Source organism: Macaca mulatta, chromosome 1 (genome assembly GCF_049350105.2).
Source record: "Macaca mulatta isolate MMU2019108-1 chromosome 1, T2T-MMU8v2.0, whole genome shotgun sequence".
Classification (NCBI taxonomy): Eukaryota; Metazoa; Chordata; class Mammalia; order Primates; family Cercopithecidae; genus Macaca; species Macaca mulatta.
The window spans coordinates 129,916,983-129,942,437 of NC_133406.1; the positions used below are offsets into that span (position 1 = coordinate 129,916,983).

Consider the following 25,455-nt stretch of genomic DNA (forward strand, 5'->3'; position numbering starts at 1 on the left):
CCAGGAAGCAAAGTCACCCTGGTTCAAAACCACTGACTCATATCATCTCAATCTATGGATAAAGAAACTGAGGTCCAGAAAGGTGATCTGCCCAAGGGACATTTAGTATGTTCTTTGGTGACTCTCGTTGGAGAATTCTCTTTTTTTTCCCCTCCCTTCCTCCCTCCCTCCCTCTCTCCCTCCCTCCTTCTTTTCTTTTCTTTTCTTTTCTTTTCTTTTCTTTTCTTTTTTCTTGAAACAGGATCTCATTCTGTCATCCAGGCTGGAGGGTAATGATGCGATCATGGCTCACAGCAGCCTCGACCTCCTGGGTTCAGGTGATCCTTCTGCCTCAGCTTGCCAAATAACTGGGACTACAGGCATAAGCCACTACACCCGGCTATTTTTTGTATTTTTGTAGAGATGGGGTTTCACCAGCTGCCCAGGCTGCTCTCAAACTCTGGGGCTCAAGCAATTTTGCCTCAGTCTCCCAAGGTGCTGGGATTACAGGCATGAGCCAGTGTGCCTGGCCCATGAGCCACCATGCCCAGGCCAAGAATTCTTCTAATAACACTGCACACAAAAAGAAAGGATCTTATAAATCTGCACCTAGTGAGGTCATACAACTTATAGCACAGAGCCATATAAAACCTTTTAGAGTTAGCCTACGTTTAATTAAGAGGGCTCTGCTCCTGTCCCCTTTCCTGGGGGTGCTGGGTCTGGGGCCTTTTATGATGTTACTTCTCACTCCGACCTTCCTGGAATCTGGTTTAGAACAAAGTGTAACAGGTTTTGGAGATAGGAGCACTGTCACTCTCAGCTCCCATGGCAGTGCCACTGACTTGAATGTCAGACTTTATAGATCTTGGTATTGAAAGAAGATGAAGGCCGTAAGTTTCATTTGGAGAGGAAGCGCTCCAAGGTGGGTAGCAGATGGGCTACCTCAGGGACAGGTAAGGTGATGGAATAAGAAATGTGGTGGGCTGTCCATTTCACCAATAAAACTTATTTTCTTCTTTCTTAAAGAAAAGAACCTCCCAATGTTAATTTGTTAGAGCCCAGAGTTGCCTGTGGCATTAAAAGTGACACAGGGAATAGCATTACATTTCTATTATCCTCCTGATGTTGTGGACATCAAGCTGCCACTATGCTATTTCACATTTCCAGCTAAAAAGCAAGTGATTTCAAAGGCATTTGGCTGGCCCTGAACATTTTTAATGATGTGTGTTCTTTCTTGACTTCACTTACGTTATCACCGCTATCAAGTAAGCCTAAGTCCCTGTGATTATTGGAATGGTGAAAACAGATAGCTAAATTTAGATTTCAGCGGGATGTGGGGTAGAAGGTAATGCTGAAAGCAGAGGCTTCAGAAGAAAACAGTTTACATGTCCTTTGCAATTTGGTGAAATTTGAGTCTCTAATAATTAAAAATGTGTGGGTGGTATTGGTATATACATATGACCCAGCTCTCAGCACTGTTGAGAACTTCTGGTGGCAACTGTCTGTTATCAACTCACTTTTGCAGTCTTCCCCTTGAAGGCCCGTGTTTGTCAGTCTTTAATTTGTTTTTGGCTTGGTGACATGAGGCACTATTCCTGCGTGAGATACTAAGCTCTTAGGGCTGTTCTAAGATGTGTTGAATGCAAAATGTCCTGCTCTCTCTGCCTGAAGATGATGCTCTTGCATTTAGATGCACTATAGGACTGACACATGCCAATGAGCCTCCTAAGAGATTAATGGTAAATCAGAATTATCATGAGAAATAGAGCTCAAACAGGCTGAACTGGGTGGTCCCGAGGCAGAATGTGGGGCACGGGGGTTGGTTTATGCTTTTGATGGTCAATATATTATGCCATGGGAGCTAGGTACTTATGTCTTCACTCCAGAAAAAGTCCTTTCAAGAAGTCCAGGTACCCATGGGGGCTAGTCAGGGCTCCCTCTCCTTCTGAAAAAGCTGGAGACACTGAAATTCTCTTCCTCTCTCTGGTCGAGGAGTCCTGTTTGCCTGAACACCATGAAAACCCAGCTATTTCTATTAACCCATTCTTCACGTATAAAGGTCACAGAGCACTAAGGTCCTTTTTTCCTTATCTTTTTTTTTTTTTTGAATAAATTGAAAGGATATAAGTTTTTTCACATGGATATATTATGTAGTGGTGAAGTCTGAGCTTTTAGTGTAATCTTCACCTGAATAATGTACATTGTACCCATTAAGCAGTTTCTCATCCCTCACTCCACTCCCATACTCCCACCCTTCAGTGTCTTCAATGTCTATCATTCCACACTCTGTGTCCAGCTGTAAACATTATTTAGCTCCCATTTATAAGAGAACATGTGGTATTTGAATTTGTTTCTGGGTTTTCTTCACTTAAGATCTCTAGTACCATCCATTTTGTTGAAAAATACATGATTTCTTTTTTCTTTTCTTTTTTTTTTTTTTTTTTTTTTTTTGAGACAGAGTCTCATTCTGTCACCGAGGCTGGAGTGCAGTGGTGTGATCTCAGCTCACTGCAACCTCCACCTCCTGGGTGGAGACCACAGGCCTGTGCCACCATGCCTGGCTAATTTTTTGTATTTTTAGTAGAGACGGAGTTTCACTGTGTTAGCCAGGATGGTCTTGATCTCCTGACTTCATGATCCAACCGCCTCGGCCTCCCAAAGTGCTGGGATTACAGGCGTGTGCAGCCAATTTCATTCTTTTTTAAGTGGCTGAATAGTATTCCATGGTATATACATATTACATTTTCTTTATCCAGCCCTCCATTGATGGACACTCAGGTTGATTCCCTATTTTTGCTATTGTGATAAACATACAAGTGCAAGTATCTTTTTTATATAATGATTTCTTCTCCTTTGGGTAGATAACCAGTAGTAGAAGTGCTGGATCAAATGGTAGTTCTGTTTTTAGTTCTTTGAGAAATAGCCATACTCTTTTCCATAAAGGTTGTACTAATTTGCATTCCCACCAATAGTGTATAAGCATTCCTTGTTCTCTGCATCCTCACCAACATCTATTTTTTTGACTTTTTAATAATAACTATTCTGATTAACATAAGATGATACTTCATTGTGGTTTTAATTTGCATTAAAACCTGATGATTAGTGATGGTGACCATTTTTTTCATATGCTTCTTGGCCATTTGTATGTCTTCTTTTGAAAATGTCTATTCATTTCCTTTGCCCACTTTTTAATGGGGTTATTTGTTTTTTGCTTTTGTTGCTGTTTGAGTTCCTTGTAAATTCTGGACATCAGTCTCCTATTAGATGCATAGTTTGCAAATATTTTCTTCCATTCTGCATGTCATCTGTTCACTCTGTTGATTATTTCTTTTGCTGTCCAGAAATTTTTTAGTTAAGTTCTAGTTGTCTATTTTTGTTTTTATTGCATGTGCTTTTGAGGTCTTAGTAATGAATTCTTCGCCTAGATCAACGTCCAGAAGAGTTTTCCCTGGGTTTTCTTCTAGTATTTTTGTAGTTTCAAGCCTTATATTTAAGTATTTATCCATCTTGAATTGATTTTTGTATATGGTGAGGGACAGGGGTCCAGTTGTATTCTTCTGCATATAGCAATCCAATTTCCCCGGGTATTCTTTCCCTCGTGTATATTTTTGTTGACATTTTCAAACATCAGTTGGCTGTAGACATGTGGCTTTATTTCTGGGTTTTTAAATTCTGTTCTATTGATCTATGTGTCTATTTCTATGCCCATGCTATGCTGTTTTGGTTGCTATAGCCCAGTAGTATAATTTGAGGTCAGGTAGTGTAATGGCTCCAGCTTTGCTACTTTTGCTTAGGATTGCTTTGGCTATTCGGGCTCTTTTTAGGTCTCATATGAATTTTAGGCTTGTTTTTTCTAATTATGTGAAAAATGACAATGGCATTTTGATAAGGATTGCATTGAATCCATAGATTGCTTTGGGAAGCATGGTCATTTTAACAATATTAATTCTTTCAATCTATGAGCATGAGATATTTTTCTATTTGTTTATATCATCTACAGTTTCTTTCATCAGTGTTTTGTAGTTTTCCTCATTGAGATTTCATTCTTTTTATGGCTGAATAGTACTACCTCCTTGGTTAAATATATTCCTAGGTAATTTTTTGGGGTGGCTATTGTAAATGGGATTGTGTTCTGGATTTGCTTCTCAGCTTGAGTTTTACTGGCATATAGAAATCTTACTGATTTTTGTATGTTGATTTTGTATCCTGAAATTTTACTGAATTTATTTATCAAATCAAAGAGTTTTTTTGGAGGAGTCCTTAGGGCTTTCTAGATATGAGATCATATCATCAGTGAACAGAAATAATTTGACTTCCTCTTTTCCAATTTGGATGCCTTTTATTTCTTTCTGTTGCCTGATTGCTCTGGCTCTGACTTCCACATTAAGTTCTTAATAACATTTTAGTCCTAAGGAAGCTCCTTATGTTCCTGGGTTGGTTCTGGGAGTGTTTAGAGTCCTCTCTACCACCAGTGCCGACTCTGAAATTTGGATGACTCCCTCAGAAAACTCATGGCATCCAGAGAACTTAGGGACAACTAGTTTTGTTACCTGCTCTCCTTCTAGCTGAGTGGCTTTATCTATAAGTTCCAGGGCACCTCCCTACAGACACCACTAACCCATATCCAGTGGTCATGTGCTTTGAGCTCTTCCCCCAAAATGAATTTGAGTGGTTTATCCACATTCCTCAATGCTCCTTAGCCTCCCACTGTGACCAGGAGCACATAGTTCCATGATTTGCTGGAGAGGGCTAGGGTGGCCATCAGTGGGCAGGGAGGAGAGGGCCAGGGTGGCCATCAGCGGGCAGGGAGGAGAGGGCCAGGGTGGCCATCAGCGGGTGGGGAGGAGAGGGCCAGGGTGGCCATCAGCGGGTGGGGAGGAGAGGGCCAGGGTGGCCATCAGTGGGCGGGGAGGAGAGGGCCAGGGTGGCCATCAGTGGATGGGGAGGAGAGGGCCAGGGTGGCCATCAGTGGGCGGGGAGGAGAGGGCCAGGGTGGCCATCAGTGGGCAGGGAGGAACAACACAGTTCAAATCCACAGCCCAAACCTGGTAGCCAATTCTCCAGTCACTTTTTGAGTGCCAGGCTCAGCATTAGTTTCAGCGGAGGGAAGGAGAGATGATAACCCAGGGTCTCTGTTCTTTCCAGACCCTTTGTCTCAAAGAAGAGGCCGACACAGAGATAAATAACTCTCATAGAAGGCAGACCGTTTTGTTGCAGTACCAACAGAATGCCAAAGTGTCTCCACTAAACCATGAGAAGAAACTCATGATTTAGTGAAGGTTTAGTGTTGTATTTATCTGCTTCCTTAGCGCCAAACCCAGGGTCAGGCCCATATCTATGTACAGTAAATGTTTATGGAATGAGTAAAGGAACCTGTTTAGGAAACACACAGCACTTTCTCTCTGGGGACCACACCAGGTCAGTGAAAGGCACTGTGTAGCTCTAACTAGATGCCCTCTTTCAGCTCCGGGGCTCATTTTCTCCAGGAAACATTACATGCAGTTACAGAGGTGAAGCTTTCCTCCTTCCTCGCCTTGCTCAGCTTCTTAATGGTCTTTCATTCTGCCAAGGCCAATTGTCAGGGGAACTGTGGAGATTTAGATAGACACCACAACCAACTCCAGGACTATCCCTTGGAGACTTGGGAGTGAGCATTTTTATAATACAAGGAAATCAGATTACATAAAGATAAATGAATTTTAGGATGAATTTGCTGCATGCAAAGGACAGAAAAGCAAACCAAAATGAACGAAGTAGTCAATGTAAGGTTCTAAGACAGCTCGTGGAAATAAAGTGCAGCCAGTCTCCTTTTGAAAATTGAATCTGGGAAATCTGAACTGTTAGGGCTCGAGGTATTCTCTCTCTCTCTCTCTCTCTCTCTCTCTCTCTCTCTGTCTCTCTCTCTCCCCCCCCCCACCCCCTCTTTTTCTCTTTTCCTCTCTCTCCCTTTTTAAACTGTGAGATACCTATTCACTTTCCCACACCTCCAATCATGGATTATTATGAATGAAATGTCATGATTATGAGTGGCTAAGTCTTCTATCTCCACAAGAAAACAGCACTATTGCATGACTACAGCATCCTACGGAAAATTTCAATCTTATTATAACCTTAAGAGCTCTGTTTTCATAGCCATTCAAGCCCTCTTTGAAATGACTTATAGTCCCTCCCTTTGATTCTCTTTCTCTGGGGCCTCTATGGTGTCTCTATGGTCTCATCTATTTATACATTTGGGCCATTTTTCTCTCTGCAGCTTGTTCAAGAAGCATCTCTGCCTCTTAATAACTTCAGCCTGTTCACAGCATTGACTGTAGGTAAAGTTCCTAACTCTCAGTAACCTTTGAGCTCTGATTGCATTCTGGCTGTGCAGCACATACTTGAAATTCTCAAGAGGGTGAATCTGATTGGCTGCTGACCAGCCAATAGATTGTTCAACATTGAGACAGGATCTGATTCTGGTTCAACCAGCTGTAGCTGGATGGTCACATAGAACACATAAGGCAGTCAAGTTGGTCCCTTCAGTAGGGCTTACAGATCACAGAAGGAGACAAGAGTGGGCCAGCTACCCCAGAACAAAATTACTATGTTAGATCAGTTTCGATGTCATCAGAGGTCCACAACTTTAGGGAAAATTGTGGCAGGAAGGAGGGATCTGTCCATCCTGGTGTGGATAATTTAGAGGAATATGGGGTAATTATGGGTGAGTGTGTGTTACAACCTAAGTGACTTAGCCTTTCATGTGTGAACAGAGCCTCCTCCTCCTCCTCCTCTTTCAGCCGCTTTTCAGAGTCACTGTACAGTTGGCAGCAAGAGGGAAGATTCCCAAAGCATGCGATGGGAACAGTCTCCTCCCCAACCCCACACCCCAACCCTCTTCTTCCCTACCCTGCACTAGAAACAGCCCCCACATGATTGTTTGCTTCCTAGCGAAACTGGACCTAAATGTTTCCAGAGGCAGCTAGCCCACTTTTTGTTGGAATGGCCTTCTAAAGAACGAGAAAGTTGTCTGCTGGCACTGAACTCACAAGCTTAAGCCCCTATAATCAGAGGCTACACAAGTGCAGGTATTTGGGATAGGAATAAACCAGTCCAAACAGATCTGGGTTCACATGAGTCTTGCTTCCCATTCTTAGCTTTTTGCTCTTTAAGATAAATTTTCTAGACTAGATTTTTCTAATGAGCTGCCAGGATTCAAAACTACTCTCAAGAGTCCAGAGAATTGGGTTCCAGTTTTAGCTCTACTACTAACTAGCAATGTAACTGTGGGCTATCCCTTTCCTACCTGGGAGAGATCCCAGGCTTCAGATCTCTCCCCTGTATAAAGAGGGAATTTGGAGTAGATGATCTTTAATGCTCTTTTCTTCTTGACTTTCTGTTACCCAGCTTTTACCCAACCATACCATCAGTGCTCTGAACTCTCACAACCTTCCCACCTCTGAAGGTTTAACCTCTCTTTTCTCTGTGCTCAATTTCTCCAGGGTCTGAGTGGCATCTGGCCCTTGCCAGTTCACACAAGGAGAACTGCATATGCCTTTGACTCTGAGAGTCATTCACTGTTTGTTTTCTATTTCTACCCTCTCCGGAACTGTCATCCTCAGGATCCTTCCATTTGCCTCCAAGCCTGCCTGAAAAGATCTTTCAAGAGGGTTCCATTCAGCCCCCCAGGGTCTAAATCTACTGAAGAGCTGAACTTCCACATCAACAGACTCCTCCAATGTCCTGGAATGTGTACCTCTGAATTGAGGCCATCTCACAGCCAGTCTGCAGGGGCTGAAAAATGCAATGTGACTGAGAGGGTAGGCCAGGTATCCTGTGTTCAGACACCTGATAGGTTGCTCACTTCTGATGCGGTGTGGTTGGGTGAGAAGAGCCAGGTGCACTGTGGAGGCAATCCCTTCCCACCTTTGTAGCCTTGTTTTCCCCACACATACTGCTTCTATTTATCTTCCTCACAACCAGCTCCCTCGCACCTGTTCCTTTCTTGAAGGTCATTCGCTCAGCCTCCTGGTTCACACCCACCAGTCAGCAGCTTATCTCCCTAAAGAAGTTCAGTAGCCACATATGGCAACTGCTTACATGACTCTTGTAGGACTCACAGTGCCTGTGTGGACAGGGTCATTAGGCTGCCTCTAAGTCCACCCTGATGTTATTAGTATAGCCTCATCCAACTCCTTAGCTTTGGCTTGATCTCCAGGCAGATGCAACTGTTCTTCATGGCTGTTCCCTCTCTTAATCACACAGTCCTTAAATCTTTCCAGTAGCTTGTTCCCTGGGGGATCTGCTGATCATAACCTGGTACTGGAGGGGAAGGTCCTCTCTGCACTCAGCTTATTTCTAGAGGAATGAGGCCAATGCAGCAGGCAACATCCAAACAGAAAGGACCCAGAGAGGAGAGTCTGAGGGCGGCATGACTTCAAGAAGGGGTGAGGACAGAGGTAGATCAGGAACTGCTCATGACCAAGGGAAGCCGGTTAGACGTCAGTGTTTTTCCAGGTGAGAAGGATGGAGCATCAGTAGTCTGTCCTCTAGAAACTGCCAAGTAGCCTAGAAAGCTTCATTTGTTCATTCATATATGTGTTAAAGATATATTGAGCTCCTACCCTGATATACTCTGTGTAGGCAATATAGAAATAAACAAATCCCATTTCCTGCCTTCTAGGGCTGCCACTTGAGAAAAAGAAGCACAAAAATAGATCACAAAAGTGTCATGTAGCACATCTTTAGAATGGAGGGAGGTTGGAATGGGGAAACTGGCAATACCTGACATTGTAAAAATGCAGAATAACTGGATCTGTCACACACTGCTTGGAGAAATGCAAAATAATACAGTCACTTTGGAAAACAGTTTGGCAGTTTCTTAAAAGTTAAATATATCCTCTTGCCTGAGATCTGGCAAAAAAAAAAAAAAAAAGTTAAATATATACTTACCTTACAACTCAGAAATCCCATTCCTAGGTATTTACCAGGAGAAATGAAAACATATGTTCACATAAAATTTCTACATGAATGTTTATAGCAACTTTATTCATAATTGCCCCAAACTTGAAACAACTCTCATGTCCTTCAACTGGTGAATTGATAAACTGTGGTACATCCATGCTTCAGAATACTACCTAGCAATGGACTACTGCTGCTTGCAGCACCATGGCTGAATCTCTCTGAGTGAAAGAAGCCAGACTCCAGAATTCGTTTATGTAACATTCTGGGAAAGGCGAAACCAGAGGGGAGAAAAATAAAACCACCACAGATTAGGTTGGTGGTTGTGAGAAGCTGGGGATGGGGGAAGTTGTTGGCTTTACAGGTATATGAGAGAATGTTTTGAGGTGATGGAATTGTTCTGTATCTTGATTGTGGTGGTGGCTACTCAACTGATGTGTCTGTCAAAAATCTTGAGTTGTATTTTACTTGGTGTAAATTGCACTTTAATAAGCCTGAATGAAAACAAAACAAAACAAAACAAAATACCACGTAGTTTAGGTTACAAGGCTACAGGAAGGCCCGGGGAGATTTGCTTTCTGAAAAGATGGCCCTGTCACAGCCTGATGGGTTCTTCTTGCCCATTGCCCTGAAGAAAACAATGAGAACAGCAGGTTGTTGCAGCAAAGAAAGAGTTTAAAAATCTCAGAGCCAGCCACACGAGCATAACGGGAGAAACTTCTCAAGCCTGTCTTCCCGAGAATTCCAAGGCTAGGGTTTCTTAAGGGCACTCTGACAGCCAGGGGGCTGAGAAACTGAAACAACTGATTGGCGGGGGATGAGATCACAGGGGTGTCTAAAACTGCCTTTGTGCCGCTGAGGCAGGTACTGGGAGGGGGTCTCAAGACCAGGTGGCATCTCTTGGTCTGCCAAAATGTCAAATCTGAAAAAAAATCTCAAAAATACCCCAGATACATATGGGGAAGTTCTTTAGGATTCACAATAGTGATGTCATCTATAGGCATAGCTGGGGAAGTTATAAATCTTGCGACCCCTGCTTACATGACTCTGGGGTAGTAAAAACACTTCAAGAAAAACATGCTAAGCCATGGCAGGTTATTGCTTAACTATGCCTATTCTTCAGCAAAGTTAGAGCCCTTACCATGATTCTAACCACGTATTACGAATGCGACTTCAATCTCCGAACAAGGAAGGGGCAGTTTTTCTGGCCTCAAAGTTTAACTGTAAACCATATTCCTCTCATAGTTATATTGGCCTCCAGACTAGAATAAGCAAAAAACCAATTTAGCCTGTGAGGTTAGAAGCAAGATGCAGTCTGTCATGTTAGATTTCTCTCATTACTTACAATTCTGCAAAGGCGATTTCAGTCCCTTCCTGGTGGTGAGATACATAGGAAGTGGGGCAAGGAGGATTAAGAATGACTCAAGGTAGAGGGTCGCATCTTGCTAAAAGCAACAGAATAAGATGATGACTAAGGGTATAACCTAATCCTAAGAGAGGCTGAAATGAAGTTTTGCTGGCCAGGGAAGGAAGCAGGAGCCGGATTCTAAATGTCCTCAGGAGTGTGTTCATGTGGGTGGTGGAGGTGTTGGGGTAGTGGTGCTATCTGGAATGTATGGATTCCAGAAGGACATGGAGGCAGCGGGAATAAGGATGGGCCTCATATCAGCTAAACTGGGGTGTGTGCAGCACAGCACTGAGCCAGAAATGTACTTAGAGCCTCAGAGTCTATTCGTTCCCTTCAAAGAAAACCCCTAGACAGCAACTGCAGTATAAATAGCAAACAAGCAAGCACAATGTTCTTCTGCATCAGAATGGAGAAAAGACGTTGGTCCTGAGCAACGTGGAGTCCAGCAGCAGCCCTCCTGGGCCCCAACCCCTCCCAGTGGCCTCCTTAGCTCCCAGAAAACCAGCACCTTTCTCTCCAGCAAAGTCCACCCTACACAGACTCCTGAGCCTCCCACAGCCAAACAAGTGATGAATAGCAGCCCTCTCCCCAAGGGTTCTGCCCACAGAGGCGTGCGGGCTGCCTGCTAAGTGGAAGCTACAAGACCTCTGGGGCTGCTGCAGTTTGTTTTGCTGTAGGCCCCTTGGCAGATGGTGCTTGCTCAGCCTGCCCAGCAAGCCAAAATGAGAAAGTGGGATGCTTCAGGAGAACTAACCAGGAGCTAAGAAGGAGACATCAGAAGGAGCAAACATCCCCATAACAATGGCACATCAAGGCACAGGGTCCTCGGGTCTGGGGAACACAGACTTTAGGTCTCTCCTGGTATTCGGGTCCCCTGGGGTACAAATGCCAAGGGCTTAAGGGGAAGAAATAGGGCCCATACGAAGAGCAAGGGGGTCAATCTGGGTCAAGAATGGTAACAACAGCTGTGGCAGACTTATAGCTAGGAGCAGAGACTGGAGCTAGGCTGGGTTCAAATCCCAGCCCTGCCACTTATGGGTTCTGTGCCCTTGGGCAAGTCGTTTTACCTTTCCTCATTAGCAAAATGGGGATAGTAATAGTACCTACTTCCTAGGGTTGCTAGGGAGACTAAGGGAGTTGTCCTATGTAAAGTGCTTAGAGCAAGCCTGGCTGTTCCTAAGCACTCAATGAGGGTTACCAACAATGAATGACTGTTTCCAGAGGGTCTTCCAAGAACCTTGCAGAAATTCTTGCTGCTTCTCATTAGGAAAGTGATGTCCTGGGACTGGATTTATTTGTGGGACCAGGTTTGTTCTGCACTCCAGCCCCTCCCCTCCTCACTCAGCCCTCCAGCGTGCAGTTTCAGTGTTGTGGCTATGAATGTTTCAATATCTGATCCTTTCAGTCAGCTGAGACTCTCTCCCCATGCAACAGTGTTGGGATCTGGTTGCCACAAAGCTGGTACTTGTGTCCCTGATCAGCCACTTAACTTGCTTTCCTGCCCATTATTCCACAGGGCTATCGGGGGAATTGGGTGAATTGTACTTAAGCAGAAGAATGGCTGCATCTATTAAATGCTCCACAGAGCCTCTTCTGCCTTCATAGAACTTCAAGAGCCAGTCCCCACCCTGTCCCTAGCTCTCCATGTAAAAGGGGAACAAGGCTACATGTACTTATTTTGGATTCCTGCTGTCCTCTGAGGTTTAATGTTATCACATGGTAGGCTGGGTCTATCTATACTGAAAGAATGAATGAGTGAACAAATGACAAACAAGTTTGGAAGGTAGGTGCAACAAGTCACTTGGGAAGGTCAACAAAGGAACCAAGGGCCTTTCTGGGGCTAGAGTACCAGCGGTCCAGTTTCTCCGTGTTTTCAGAAGGAGAGGGTCTAGTGCTCAGCAGGAGCTACCCTGTCCTACCCACCTCCAAGGGCCTCTTCCCTGGCTCTGAGTTCCTCAGGGGCCCCAGAACAGGCTCCCTGGTGCTAAAATGGAAGATGATGACTACTGGGGCTTTCTCCAAACCAGAGAGGGTTAACATTTGACATAAGTACTGATGTAATGCAAGAAACTCAAGCAGCCCAGAGGAGTGCAGAGTTCCTCAGTGTTGCCTGGGAACAGAGGCCTGGATGACTTCTTGGGCAGCCCTCTCTAAAAGTCCTTTGGGCTCTGGCTACAGCCCTCTTCTAGCAGCCTAGCAGCCTAAAACCTGATTGCTAGGGGCCATCCTCTGGGTGGGAAATTTATTTTATTTTATTTTATTTATTTTATGTTTTATTTCTGCTGCTGGAAACTCAGGGAGCCTGCGAGTTCTACTGTTCACTCATCAGTCACTTGTAAACTTATTTTCCAAGGCTTCTAGCCTAGGAAGAACCTAAATACCATAAAGGAGATCTTTCTCTGAAGATGCTCAAAGAGTGCGGGGAATGGACAAGGTAAAAGAAGTCACTAGCATAGCATCAATAAATTCTATTTTGATTGCAAGTGATTTTGTACTTTATTTTTTTTCACTCTCCCCCTTCTTTTTTTTTTTTTTTTCTGAGACGGAGTCTTGTTCTGTTGCCCAGGCTGGAGTGCAGTGGCACAATCTCGGCTCACTGTAACCTCTGCCTCCCAGGTTCAAGTGATTCTCCTGCCTCAGCCTCCTGAGTAACTGGGATTACAGGTGCGTGCCACCATGTCTGGATAATTTTTGTATTTTTAGTAGAGATGGGATTTCACCACGTTGGCCAGGTTGATCTCGAACTCCCGACCTTCAGCCATCTGCCTGCCTTGGTGTCCCAAAGTGCTGAAATTACAGGCATGAGCCGCCGGACCCTGCCTGTTCTCCCCCTTCTTTCTCCCCCTCCTTCTCCAGAGACGAGCCGGGATCCCTCTTAGGGGCCTAAATAAAGAAAAATCTTGAGTTCCTTCCAGGAAAATTGCAGGCTCCTGGCTAGCCTTGAGAAGTAAATGAGCAAGTTGGTAAGCAGGATGGTAACAGCGGCTTAAAACAATAGCCAAGGAAGTTAAAGTCCTGTTTGGTTCCCTGTAGAAACTAAAGACAACATCTCAACAAATGTCCCTGAGTTTTTTTCAGAAACCTGGACCCCTACCAAATGGATCCGCTGGCATGTCAACCTCAGATAAGGGGGTACTAAGGACTGAACTGCGACCTCTGTTCTTTCTTCTAAATTTCTTCCTGAAGGGCTTGGAGGAGATCATGCCCATGAGCCAGAACTAATATTCTTTTCTGCTGCTCCCAAATTTTTAGACAAAGACTCCTTAACCAATCACAAATCAAAAAAATCTTTGAATCCACCTATGACCTGTTCCTCTCTCCACCACTTTGAGATGTCTTGCCTTTTTAGGTCAAACCAATGTACAACCTCTATGTGTTGATTTATGACTTTGCCTGTAACCTCTGCCTCCTTGCCTTTAAAAACTCTTACCTGTAAGCCACTGAAGACTTCAGGGCTTAAGCATTAGCTGCCCAATTCTCTTTGCTTGCTGCCCTACAATAAATGTCTTGGTTTCTCTCACTGCAGTCCCAGTGTCAGTGTTTGGCTTTGCTACCCTGGGTCAGAAGACACCTGTTCAGTTAAAAAAAAAAAAAAAAAAAGAAAAACTTTCTTTTTTTTGTATGCAAAGTCCCTTTTGGAATTCCTCAGTTGCTCCAAGAATAACATTGGAAAGAGACTCCTGCACCCCATCCATTTGACCAGCGAGAATGGGAGAGATTTGTACCCAGAGGAGAGAAAAAGACCAGAGGTAGAGATGCTTGAGAAGGACTCTCCCCAAATGGAGACCCCCATTCAGCTCCCCTCCTCACTGAAAGCTTGCAAGAGCTTGGTTTTTTTTTTTTTAAGAGAGGAAGGCTGGTTGCCTTCCAGGCCTCAATTTGTTCCCCAAAGTAGTCTTTCCCACTGGAAGAGCTGTTTCTTATTCTATGTATAAAACTGGATTTTTGAACCTACCATCAGTCTCCCATATGAATGTATACTGTAAACTGGAGTCCTTTATGTAAGGGCCACTTTGAGCAGCACTGTGGGTCATTTGATGACCCTGTTTGGAGTGGCCTACATATTTCTGGGTGTCTGTCTGTGTTGCCCAGACGTGCTCCTATTTAACCTTGATCGTCCTTTCTGGCTGAAGGATGCCAAAGTGAATATCGGTCATTCTATCTCCAGCAGCAATCTTAGACAGCCAAGGAAATGTCAACCCTAGGAAATAAACAGCCCTAATATTAGCCTAGATGTGTGGACATGTTTCCCCAGCAGGTGTGGAAAAAAACCCTTAAGTTCTCATGTATTTTTAAAGCATGCCTCATGCACCAAAATCTCCCAGGATGTCACTAAATGTATTTTGGCCCAGAACAGCTGTTATTACCGTATCTCTTACCCAAGGGATGAGCCAGCATCCAGCCCTCAGTTTCCTGGGCTCAGGATAGCTGGCTGTCCCCAAAACAGGTTGAAAAGCCCCACCACTGCTGACCCCACATGTCCCCTTTGCCACCAGGCAGGCAGCCATTCTAGAACCACAGCACACATCAGCTCCCTCCACTACAGAAAAATGTGCAAGTGACAGATGCAAACAGGTCATGAAGCAGACACCAGAGGTCATGCTGTCACCAATGAGCATTTCCTGACAGGGCCTGTGCACAGTATCCTCTGTTGTTCCCAAGGCTATCCTGGGTGATGGGGTTACGCGGAATCTCACCACAGGTGCTCAAGGCCTGACAGGCAGGAAAGACAGGACATCCTCATCATGACAAATGCTTATTATCAAGCCCGACTGTGCAGGTAAGCACTATTGGAAAGCCCTCAGAGGAGGAAAAGACCAAAAGGAGGGGGTCAGGGCCAAAGAAATGGGACCTGAGAAGTACCTTGTCACAAATCTAGACCTCCACTTAGTAGGGGAGAGGAAGGGCTTCTGGAGAAGTATTGGGGAAAGATGGATTTGACAAGGTTGATAGAGACAGTGAGGCAGAAGCAGAGCTGTATTGCTAAGAAATTAGAGCTTATCCTATGGGCTTCTGGGAGCCAGAGTAGGACAAGTAAATGGGCCTTAAAATGTATGCTACAAGAACTGGAAACTCTCTATTGGCCTGAACTTTAAATTCACTTTCACAAATGCAGCGGCTGCAGATCAAAGAGGTAGGCGCTGGGGCAGGGTAGGGTTGGGGAAGTTAGGGAAGAGGAAAGGCACAGAAAGAAGAAGCAGTCACTGAGCTCCCAGTTGCATCAAAAGACAAAGTGCTCTATGATAAGAAGCCCCAGGTTGGCTGGGTGCAGCGGCTCACACCTGCAATCCCAGTACTCAAGGATGGCTTGAGGTCAGGCGTTCGAGATAAGAAGCCAGAGGTCTAAGACAGTACACAATAAGCATCACATAATTGCTATAGCACCCAGAGTCTGTTCTTTTAAGCAAACAGAACTATTTTTATAACTTTATATTTTATAAGCATTTATTATATAATTATATCTTTATAGTTTTAATAAAATGGAATCAAAACCTATGGCCTCATTCACAAGATTTTAAAATAAGGTAGAAAATGTTGTTTCCAATTCTTTTCTAAGTGCACAGGTATGAGAGATTTAAAGGTATTACAAAACAGTGCTTTGGGCAAAATTGTGTAATGATGGGAACATCTAAACATCTGTTTTCAAATGTTTTTTCCTTAGCATGTCGTCAATTTTTAAAAGATGATAAAGCATCACCTTTAAAATGGAATGCTTGTTGTTTTGTATAAGAAAAACAAGTCACTTTTTAATTTTGATAAATCTTAAGTACTTGCCATGAGAAAATTGGTAAACCTTTATGGGAATCAAAAGACCTTCCTGGTCACTCCATATCCCATTACAAAGTGTTGTAAGAATTCTTTTATATTTTACAGACCTTCTTTTTATGAAATTAACATTATCAATGACAACACAGCATTTTGCACACTTATGGCTTTAACTTCTTTGCTGCCCAGTAAAGGAATATTAAGTGTGGTTCTATCTTTGTAACCACACCAGATCCCTCTTTTTATTCCAGTCAATACTTTTTCTATAAAGCATTTTTATTAAGGAAGTCATTTACTCTTTTCCCACTCATCTTCCCTTTAGTGGCTCAAAAATAGTGCTTTCTCATATAATTCTAGTATTTCAACAAAATGTAGCAAATTCCATTATCTGAGATGTTAGAAATCTCCATACTTTAAACAAAATATATAGCAGATTTCCTATCAGGCACACTTTGTTCTAATATTCATTTAAAATTTTTTCAGCAATGTTTTTAGTGCATCTTTCAATAAGGCCTGCTGACAAAAGATTGCAATTTTTATTGCCATATTGTTTTTCATGTCTTATTTCAGCCATTTTTCATGGCAGAAAAAGCAAGTGTTTCCCTAAGGGCATATGGCTTTTTGTGTTTTGCAGTTACTAAGAACTGCAAAGGATTCATGCATATGTTTATCATTAGATTTAATGAAATGTTGTTAAATACCGGATTAAGCATTGTAATGACTTTAAGCATCAATGAAAAAATTGAGAAAGTTTTTCTTCATGGTCTAGATGATTAATTTTTAAATATCTTACTAATTGGGCAATTTTCTGCTATCATTAGCTAATATCTCAAGACAAAAACTCTTAGGACAATACCCTTCATTAACAATAATAAATGGCAACCACGTTTCAGAGGATTGTCTTTTTTTTTTTTTTTTTTTTTTTTTTGAGACGGAGTCTCGCTCTGTTGCCCAGGCTGGAGTGCAGTGGCGCAATCTCGGCTCACTGCAAGCTCCGCCTCCCAGGTTCGCGCCATTCTCTACCTCAGCCTCCCGAGTAGCTGGGACTACAAGCGCCCGCCACCACACCTGGCTAATTTTTTGTATTTTTAGTAGAGACGGGGTTTCACCGTGTTAGTCAGGATGGTCTCAATCTTCTGACCTCGTGATCTACCTGCCTCAGCCTCCCAAAGAGATAATTGTTTTTTAAATGTTGCATTTTTTTGTCAACTTCTTTTCAGATCTGATTGGATTCTCATTGCTTTTGCCTTATGAAGTGGCTAATAAAGAACTTATAAAGAAGGAAAAGGGTCACCCTAGAAATATTCTTTTCGTTTTTTATGCTTTTATTATTGATATTATCTCCAACTCGGATTTCTTTGCAGGAATCTTTTAAAGACATTTGTTCATTTTGTGAAGGTTATATAGACACATGGTAGGCACTGGAAAACATGTTGATTGATTGAGAAAAGCCTGAAACCTGATAGATGATATATTCATCATTTCCTCTTTTTTTCTTTTTTTGCATGCTATCTAGTCTAAGATCATTAATTCCTCTTTACAAAGTCCTAAGATCTTACAGATCCCAAAGGATTTTCAAGATCTACAATCCATGGGGCTATCAGTGGGAAGCACCGTTATGCCCTAAATGGTTTGATAAAGAGAGGGAAAAGCCCCCCTGTTCCTAGTTCAGGAAGATCAAGTTTTTAATTCTCAGGGACTTCTCAGCCAAGATGCATTTTCTTGTATGCCACATTCTCTCTTGAGAGAAGTAAAAACAATCCATGGTATTTTATTCTTCACTTTCTCCCAGAGTGATAAATACAGATGAACAGTCAAAGAGCTCAGCCTCATCCGAGATGCATGCCCAGGCCTGCTGGGAGTTCTGCTGGGACAATGCAGCCTGGCCAGGTCCAACCTAGGAGGAAGTGAGCCTGAGGACAGAACCTGGACAGGAAATGCACGTTGGTTGGCGAGTCTGCAATCACACAAAAAGGCACCCTCTTTGACAATCTTGAGGCATCACTTAAAATTGTATTTGGCTCCCTGTACTAGAAACCCAACCATGCTGGCTTACCCAAATGAGGCTTTTATTTGTGTCATATTACAAGAAATCAGGAAGTAGATAGTCTAGAGATGTTGTCAAGAAAGTCAAGAAGAACCTCAGATCCTTCTAGCTTCCTGCCCCACCATCCTAGCATGGGGCCTTCCTTTTTAGGAGTGTGAGACAGCTGCTTCATTCCCAGGCATCTCCTCCTCCAAGAAGGGAAAGGGTAAGGTCAAATGCAGCCTTATTTTCCTCTTGGGCCTTTCTCTGCAGGCATACATACCCGTCCCAGAGTCCTGTTCCTACATTTCATGGTCCAGCACTGTGAACATCTGTAAGAGAGCCTGAGAGATCAGGTATCAACTGAGCACAGTACAGCCCCAAATAAAATTGACATCCATTTAGAAAGATGAAGGGGAGGAAAGATTCTGGAATAAGTAGGAATGTCTGGGCTCATCTCATGAATTAAGCACCCGTGCTTCAATTCCATATGGAATAGAGTGATCCTTGCTTGTCCGCCATCCCCTCTCAAACACCTGTTCATCATGCCTTAGACAAGCGGCACACTGAGAGAAAGTATTCGAGTGGGTTCCTCATGTGCCCTAGTCACCTGCTGATCTGGCGTACGATTCATTCCTCAACAATTTCCTTGTGGACAGGAGGGGTCAGGATGCGTGGGCCCAGCCTTTGGTTTACTATGAGGAAAAGGAGACTCCTCCAGGTCCTTGACCTACCTTCTGGGTGCTTGAGGAGGATACCTCCGATTTACAAGTAAATGGAGTCATCTGTGATAGGCTGTGCAAAGGCTAAGCCTCACCCGCTGAGCCACAGCATCCACCCCTGCTATTCAGCTCTGAGTCCAGATGGGCGTGCAGCCCAGCAGCCCCTGAGGGCATTGGATTTCAGTGTGGAGAAGACCTTGTGTGGGAGGCGCTCCCAGACAAGAGAAGATGGGAGCAGGAAGAGGGGAGGCTGAGGGCTGGGGAGCTGGCTGTGCGTGAAGCTGTGATTCTCATCAGCGCCTTGGAGGATTTGCCACTTCTGCTCCATGCCTCCTCCAAGGGTGATATGGTAGATTTCATTCAAGCTGAATAGAATTGATATTTTGCTCAAATCCTGTTTTAAGAATTTTTGTGCCATCCTTGTAAAAGCAGCATAGCCTAGGTGACTCTGGGCAGGGTTAATAGTCATCTGTGTGAATGATTTGAAGGAGGATGGATGGGTTTTTTTTCTCTCATTGTCAAATCAACATATACGTGCTGAAGAAAATTTAGAAAGTACGGAACTATTTTAAGAAGCAGGAAATGGCCGGGCACTGTGGCTTACCCCTGTAATCCCAGCACTTTGGGAGGCCGAGGCGGGTGGATCATGAGGTCAAGAGATCAAGATCATCCTGGCCAACATGGTGAAACCTTGTCTCTACTAAAGGTACAAAAATTAGCTGGGAGTGGTGGCGCATGCCTGTAGTCCCAGCTACTCAGGAGGCTGACGCAGGAGAATCGCTTGAACCCGGGAGGTGGAGGTTACAGTGGGCTGAGATCGCTCCACTGCACTCCTGCCTGGCAACAGAGAGAGACTCCATCTCAAAAAAAAAAAAAAAAAAAAAGCAGGAAACAAAAACCCTTCATAAATCTTAGGAGAAATACAGATTCTAGATATACGAATAATATCTCCATACAGTGCCTAGGAAAGTGTTTATGGCAGAAATTTCTGCTTGCTCCCAATATCATTCGTCATTCCTACCACAAGCTCAAATCTGTTTAGCATAGCAGTGTGCCCAGGTAAAAGACAACTTGTCTTAACCTCCCTTACTGGCAAGTGCAAAAGGATTATAAGTAGAACTTGGATGGGATTGCAGAAAGACTCCTAACGGGGCAGACAGGTCAGGCATGCACGTCATGTCCTTTTATTCCTTTCTGTTCTCACTTTTCCTGCCTGAAATGTGGATGTGACGGCTAAAACACCAGCAATAGTCTTGGATGTTTTAGGATTAAAGCTGTGTGCAAAAGACAGTGATGCAAAAAGCTAGAAGAAAGCTGCATCCCTGATGACTTGGTTAAAGCTGCCATACTAGCCCTGGAACACTGCCTCTGGACTTTATTTGTTTTTTTTTTTTTTTTTGAGGCGGAGTCTCACTCTGTCGCCCAGGCTGGAGTGCAGTGGCATGATCTCGGCTCACTGCAAGCTCCGCCTTCCGGGTTCACGCCATTCTCCTGCCTCAGCCTCCCAAGTAGCTGGGACTACAGGTGCCTGCCACCACGCCCGGCTAATTTTTTGTATTTTTCATAGAGATGAGGTTTCTCCATGTTAGCCAGGATGGTCTCGATCTCCTGACCTCGTGATCCGCCCACCTTGGCCTCCCAAAGTGCTGGGATTACAGGCTTGAGCCACCGCACCCGGACCCTGGATTTTTTTTTTTTTTTGGGCCGGGGGGGTGGAATCGAACACAATTTATTTTAGAACTAGATAGGAAAGATTGAACTGAAGAAAAAGTTTTACCCTAAACTTTCCCAATTGACATCTTCTGTACAGGCTCCATGTTATCAACTGTGTCATTCACATCAGTGGCCTGTACAAATTGTGTAATTCGATTGAAGAGTCAAGTTTGCAAATAACCATCTTTCCATTCTCTGTGGTTTAGAACAATTCTCAAAACACATTTATTATGCTCCCAACCCATAACTGTTTAATTAGGTTTTTCTTCTAAAAATAAGTTGGATCAAGAGAATCATTTACTTTATACATATTCAAAAACAGAACTCACTCATTTTCTTCAGTGTTCCATGGAGGGGAAAACTGTTCCAACCAAACAGATGTAGTAAAAAGTATGTTTCCTGTTTTGGCTTCTTTGTGTTAATGACCAGAGAAAATCCTTTATTGTTTTCATCTTGGCTTCAACATAATGTATCAATATCCCTTTCTTCCTCTGATTCTTGACCTGGTATCCAACATTGATCTTTTATACTCAAAAAATGAGTATTTCAAAACTTTGCAGTATCCTTCCTTCAAACACCGCAGAGTGGATTTTCCTTCCTGGACCATACAGTTCGACTGCAACAGACACACACACAGGTCCTCCAGCTTGTCCTTGTAATACTGGGGCATGACGGTGCTTCCCGTCCACTGCGGACTCGACTTTCTTCCACTGCAACCGCTGCGACCAGGCCGGGAGCGAGTGAGGCCCCCGTCGCCGCTGGACTTTTATGAGAGAGACGTAAGCCCCTGTTTAAGTCACTGTGGTCAGGTCTTCATTAATCACAACTAAATGTAATTCTTAGCTGATCCACTGCCTGACACAGGGTGATGTCCAGTAAAAGCTGGAACATCTGGAAAGAGTTAGGGGTGATGAGAAGAGTGGGCAAAAGGATCTTGGCCTTGCTGCACTACAAGTTCTGAGTGACCAAGTTATGTGCTCTTTCGGGGCCTCAGTTTATTTTCTCTGAAGTGTGAGGGTCACACTAAATATTCTCTAAAAGATTCTTTGGGCTCGTATCCCTCTGAATCTATGGACTGGAGAGATCTGGGTGCTCTTCTGGTTCCACCCTTAATAGCTTTGTAACTGTAGGAGGGTTTCATAGCCTCTTGGAGCTTTGGGTTTTCATCTCAGTTGTCTAACATGTCAGGTACACAGGAAATGTTTGTTGAATGCAGGAGGAAAGTGGGAATCATGCCACCTGTCTTGGCTGCTTCCCCAGATGATAGCAAGAAGAGGATAAGATGGTCCTGTACAGTGCCACCCAGAAGAGTGGGCTACTGTAATTCTGATGGCTGCAGGACTGACCTAGCCTCCCCCAGCCTCATGCAGAGCTTGTGTTCTACGTATCTGCCAGAACTGGCCTCTACTACAAAAAGACCCTGCCACCTTCCTCCCTGAGCAGCTTCCAGACTGCTTCTTGGGTGGCCAGATCCCTTTGTGGAAGGAAGGGCCAGGAAGAGAACTAAAGCCATCCACAGCAAGTGTGAGTGAGAAATAGAATCAACCCCTCCCTGAATGAAGTTCCAGAGACAGTGTCCTCCATCTTCTGGCTGACCCCTTCCAAGGGTGCCAGGGACCTCTGCCATCACTTGCCTTCAGGAGAGAAAGCTGTGGCCATCTGAGGAGCTTCTTGATCCCCATTGGCCCAGAGCTCCACCTGTGCTGTTGTTTCCTGAGAGGAAGTTCGGTTGTCCTGGCACTCAATCTCCATGGCAACCCTTGCTTTTGAGACACTGAATGGAAACTGCCTGGTGTAGGGAGGCCAGTAGCAGAATACTGATTTGCCTGGGTGTCTGTAACAATGACTGCATCTCAATATCTTTCCAGATACCCAAAGAGCTAAAAATACACCCAGCTCTGTCTAGGGCTCTCCAGCCCCACTAAGCATCTTAAAGTATATCTGTGCTGACTCTAACCTGCTAATATTAGTTATCTTTGGCAACTTGTGCTTGGGGACATGGAGTAGGGTGTTGAATGCAAAACTGCAGAGCCCAAGTCTGAGGGTGTGTGTTGGAGAGAAGAGGGTGAAGTGAGGAGGACCTCCTGAGAGGAAACCAGGGGGTTCCAGGGGGACAGCCAGCAGAGAGCAAGTCTGCAGAGCTTAACTCCCTGCAGAGCTCTAGGGAACTTGTTTGTCCAACTCAGACGATCTAGGCATTTGCTCATTTGCCAACCATCTATTAAGCACCTACTCTGCTCCAGGCTCTGTGCCAGGCCCTGGGATTACAGGGGTGAATAACAGAGAATGTATGTTCCCTGCTTTCACCAGAGTTTACCAAATGTCTTAAATCAGAATCATCTCTGCAAGTTCAGAAATACTATCTGTATATACTTGGATGTCTCCTCTGCTATGCAGGAGCTTCTTTAACTTGAAGATTATTTTACTTATGATGTTGGCACCCTTTTCAGAACGTAGTAGGTGGTGAGCTAACACAGAATTGAATGGAATGGGATGGACTGGAATGACATTGCTACAACTGCTGTGGCCTGTTCTACAGCACTGCTGCAGCCTTCTTGTGGGCCTCCCAGAGGCTCTGGCTGGCTCTGCAAAGTACATGCCCAGGCTGTAAGGTGCTGTATTTGGGATAGACGAGGTGACTGCTACACTGACACCTGCTAAGGGAGCTCAGTATAAGGTGATGGTTTGAATTTATTCCTAGTCTCCTTGGCAGGATCTACAGACAGTCCTCCCCCCAACTCATCTCCTTCTTCCCGTAATCACTGCACATGTCATTCAATTAATTCTGCATTTCCCAGGGCAGGAAGCTGTACAGAGTTTAGAGAAAGCAGCCTGTGCCAGGGCTGTTCTCAAAAAGCAGGTGTCACACACTCAGTCTGTCTTTAGCTCCAACCTGGCCTCCTCCACATGGCAGATAAGCCACAAGATGGAGAAATTGAAAATGACCATGACTCTCTGGGGATGTTCTTGGATGTGCAGTGGGTGCTATGAAGGAATATGAGGTGAAAATGATGCACTGGATCACATGAAGATGCCACAATGACCCCGATCATACTCCCGAGCCTCAGGGGTCAGATCCTGTGGCTGGCTGGTTGGCTTAGAGCAGAGAGAAGGGGCTGGGCTCCTGGATGCACCCAAATCCTGCAGGCTGTCTAGCTGAGAATGGGAAGGGTTCCATGCAACCAAATCCTTCTTTCTGACAAAGCATCTCCAGATATGTCTGGTGGGGACATCCACAGCGGAGCTGCTTGGGGCTCCCTCCTGGAACCCTGCAGGCAAAACAACAACAGCAACTGCTCCCACCCCCAACTTCTGCCTATTTCTTCCTTCTTATGAGGCAGTAACAGGCCTCTGAGGGTTTTCCTTCCCCTTCCTGCCAGAGGAAAGATCCTGAAGGTACCTGGAGCTTGGTCTGCAACTGATCACCTGCCTCTATTGGTGGCTCTCTGCATGGCCATGAAGTAAGGCAGGGGCCCTATAGACCCAAGAAGCCCTAAGGGGAACTGGAAAGGTCCTCTCTTGACCAGGACCTCAGCCTAGCCAGGTGGCTGAGTCATTCAGAGCTTCACCTGAGATGCTTTCACCACCCCTGCTCTCTGACTTCTGCTGCCCTCAGAGCCAGTCTGATAACACTGTCAACAAGGAAGGCTCCCTTCTCATGGCTCTGTGGAAGAAGGAACAGTGGAGAAAATAAGCTGATTAGGACATGTTCCAAGAAACAGTTGATTATCTGTGGCCTGAGCAGAGGAAAGAGCCCTAGACTCAGGATCAGAAAATCTGGGTCCTGGTCCTGCTCTCCCACTGACCGTACCTACAGTGCTAGCCCCTCAGAGCCTGGGCCCCACCTCCCACCGTTCTCAGGAGTATGCATCAAGATAAGGGACATTCAAGTGCTTTGAATAATAACATACAGATGTGTGGAATTTATTCAACACTCTGTTTGTGGTTGACACTATGCTAGATGCTGTGGCAGATGCATGCATGTGGCCCCCACTGCGAAGACACTTGTAGAATCTAGAGTTGACATCTCTGGGCTGTAAGCAATGAGATGTCTCTCATGATTGGTTGTTATTCTCTAGGGAAGGACCAGAGTGGGCAGGAACAAGGCATACATGTGCAAAACAAGACGACGCATAAACAGACAACAATGAAGTGCCCTCATGGTCAGTAAACGTGTTTGGAGATTGGAAAGGGGAGGAAGGGATGATCAGCATGGGGTCAGCATGGCTCCAAGTGCTAGGGAAGGCTTTGTGGAAGGAGCCATTGTGCATTGAACTGGGAAGTTATACCGGCTTCAGAGAGTCGGCTGAGAGGATGGGGCTGGGGAATAGTGTTGAGTGGAGGAGACCTAGCAAAGGCGTGGAGGCCCCACTAAACATGGGGTGAGGGAATCAGCCTGCCTAAGAGAGCAGGGAGATAAGATCACAAACATACATTGGGCAGTTGCTTACCTTGGGCAAGTATAATTGGCCTATAATTAGCCTATCTGAGTCCCAATTTCTTCTCCTATGAAAAGTTGATAACAACACATACCTGAAGGGACTGTGGTGAGATTACAATAGATCCAAGCCATGGTTCTGCAACTCACTAGCTGCCTGACCCAGACAAGTTAACTTCCCCGATGCTCACATTTCTCATTTTTAGAGTGGAGATAATAGCTTTTTGAAGGATTGTGTTAGAATTGAATGAGATATGTAAAATATTTGGCACAGAGTAGATGCTCAATGAACGTGGTATTGTACCAGAGCCATTCTCGGGAGGCAGGGCATTGGGAAATTTCTTGAGCAGAAAGGCAGGGTTTCAGCTGAGCCATCCAACCTGTCTCTGGTGATCAAGGGAGAACATTTCTAAGTGCTCCATCCAGGCAAGTTCCATCTGTGCCCAAGACAGCCAGCCAGTGGGAA

The 25,455-nt window shown here is 44.5% G+C and overlaps 1 protein-coding gene across 1 annotated transcript in view; it reads right to left on the minus strand.

Moving 5' to 3' along the window:
* KCNC4 (potassium voltage-gated channel subfamily C member 4) overlaps positions 1–25,455 on the minus strand; it is a 69,570-nt gene that overhangs the window by 1,109 nt on the left and 43,006 nt on the right. The window lies entirely within an intron of this gene.